Source organism: Sphaeramia orbicularis, unplaced genomic scaffold (assembly GCF_902148855.1).
Source record: "Sphaeramia orbicularis unplaced genomic scaffold, fSphaOr1.1, whole genome shotgun sequence".
NCBI lineage: Eukaryota > Metazoa > Chordata > Actinopteri > Kurtiformes > Apogonidae > Sphaeramia > Sphaeramia orbicularis.
Window position 1 is genome coordinate 139,564 of NW_021941632.1, and position 2,500 is coordinate 142,063.

Genomic DNA, 2,500 nt, shown 5'->3' on the forward strand with positions numbered 1-2,500 from the left:
CCTGGACCAGGTCCACCCTGTGTCTCTGAAGTCCTGGACCAGGTCCACCCTCCACCCCTTAAATATGTGGATTCATTGAGTTTAGACTGAAGTCCTAGAACTATGGACATGTGACCCTCTGAGGACATGGACAAACCTTTCACTGTTGGACTCTTGTCTCTTCTTCTGGTTCCGTTCGTACATTTCACTTTTTAATAAATAAGCCCTTTGAATAAATGTTGGTGTCTGTTTCCTCTTCTTTCATCTTTTACGTCGGTTTCCTCTTCTTTCGTCTTTTACGTCGGTTTCCTCTTCTTTCGTCTTTTACGTTGGTTTCTTCTTTCGTCTTTTACGTCGGTTTCCTCTTCTTTCGTCTTTTACGTCGGTTTCCTCTTCTTTCGTCTTTTACGTCGGTTTCCTCTTCTTTCGTCTTTTACTACAGTTTCCTCTTGTTTCGTCTTTTACGTCGGTTTCTTCTTGTTTCGTCTTTTACGTCGGTTTCCTCTTGTTTCGTCTTTTACGTCGGTTTCCTCTTGTTTCGTCTTTTGCGTCGGTTTCCTCTTTTTTGTATTTTGTGTCAGTTTCCTCGTTTCTTTTTTCATCAGTTTCCTCTTGTTTCGTCTTTTACGTCAGTTTCCTTATGTTTCGTCTTTTGCATCGGTTTCCTCTTGTTTCGTCTTTTACGTCGGTTTCCTCTTGTTTCGTCTTTTACGTCGGTTTCCTCGTTTCGTCTTTTACGTCGGTTTCCTCTCTTCGTCTTTTGCATCGGTTTTCTCTTTTTTTGTATTTTGTGTCAGTTTCCTCATTTCTTTTTTCATCGGTTTCCTCTTCTTTCGTCTTTTATGTTGGTTTCCTCATGTTTCATCTTTTACGTCGGTTTCCTCTTGTTTCGCCTTTTACGTCGGTTTCCTCTTGTTTTGTCTTTTGTGTCGGTTTCCTCTCTTCGTCTTTTGCGTTGGTTTTCTCTTTTTTCGTATTTTGTGTCGGTTTCCTCTTGTTTCGTCTTTAGCGTTGGTTTTCTCTTTTTTCGTATTTGTTGTCAGTTTCCTCGTTTCTTTTTACGTCGGTTTCCTCTTTTTCGTATTTTGTGTCGGTTTCCTCGTTTCTTTTTGCATCGGTTTTCTTCTTTTTCCGTCTTTTTCCTCGTATTTTTCTTTTTTCTTTTGTGTTTTTTTTTCATCTCTTTTACACAAACTCTCTGTTTTTCGGATTCGCTAGCGGCTGATTTCAGGATCTCTTCGGTAAATGTCATGTGACCGCTGAAGACAAACCTCCTAATCCGCTCAGATCAACGCGTCTCGGGTCAAATCCAGATCGAGGACGCGTGGACGACAGACGGCGACATCCGATCTTTGCGCGGTGCATTATGTGTGCGTTTTAATCAGTGGCTAGCGGAGCGCGGAGATTAGCGGCTTTAGAGACTTAACAGGCAGAAAGACGCCGGCGCCGGCTCCGACCAATCAGAGGGCGGTCCTGCGGAGCTCGGGTGGGCTCAGGTTCCACCTCCTCAAATGTCAGCCTGCGTCAGCGCTTTTTCCACCACCGTCCGACGTTTCACCGGGTTCGGTTCAGTTTGATGATGTGACGGGTTCGACGGTGGACCGCAGAGTCCGACTAAAACCTGGAACAAACCCAGGCCTAGGGTCTAGAAGTAACCCCGCCCACCAAACAGGCCACGCCCACAGGTTTAGACCCTTTGACTCAGGTTTACAGAGAACCCAGAACCTGCTGATTCAGGTTTACCAGTCTGGGTTCTGGTCTCATGTGGACCCAGTCTGGATTCTGGTTTCATGTGGACCCAGTCTGGGTCCTGGTCTCATGTGGTCCTGGTCTCATGTGGTCCAGGTCTCATGTGGCCCTGGTCTCATACGGTCCAGGTCTCATGTGGTCCAGGTCTCATCTGGTCCTGGTCCTGGTCTCATGTGGTCCAGGTCTCATGTGGTCCTGGTCTCACGTGGTCCTGGTCTCGCGTGGTCCTGGTCCTGGTCTCATGTGGTCCAGGTCTCATGTGGCCCTGGTCTCATGTGGTCCTGGTCTCATGTGGTCCTGGTCCTGGTCTCGTGGTCCTGATCCTGGTCTCATGTGGTCCTGGTCTCATGTGGTCCAGGACTCATGTGGTCCTGGTCTCATGTGGTCCTGGTCTCATGTGGTCCAGGTCTCATATGGCCCTGGTCTCATGTGGTCCAGGTCTCATGTGGTCCTGGTCTAATGTGGTTCTGGTCCTGGTCTCATGTGGTCCTAGTCTCATGTGTTCCAGGTCTCATGTGGTCCTGGTCCTGGTCTCGTGGTCCTGATCCTGGTCTCATGTGGTCCTGGTCTCATGTGGTCCTGGTCTCATATGGTCCAGGTCTCATGTGGTCCTGGTCTCATGTGGTCCAGGTCTCATATGGCCCTGGTCTCATGTGGTCCAGGTCTCATGTGGTCCTGGTCTCATGTGGTTCTGGTCCTGGTCTCATGTGGTCCTAGTCTCATGTGGTCCAGGTCTCGTGGTCCTGGTCTCGTGTGGTCCTGGTCTCATGTG

At 48.5% G+C, this 2,500-nt stretch overlaps 1 protein-coding gene across 2 annotated transcripts in view; it reads left to right on the plus strand.

Moving 5' to 3' along the window:
- LOC115416619 (vesicle transport protein SFT2B-like) overlaps nucleotides 1-216 on the plus strand; it is a 7,699-nt gene extending 7,483 nt beyond the window's left edge. For both annotated transcript variants that reach the window (XM_030130453.1, XM_030130454.1), the window contains one exon: nucleotides 1-216. This exon is cut by the window's left edge. The gene's annotated coding sequence lies outside the window, so the exon portion shown is untranslated.
- The last annotated feature ends 2,284 nt before the right edge of the window (nucleotides 217-2,500 follow it).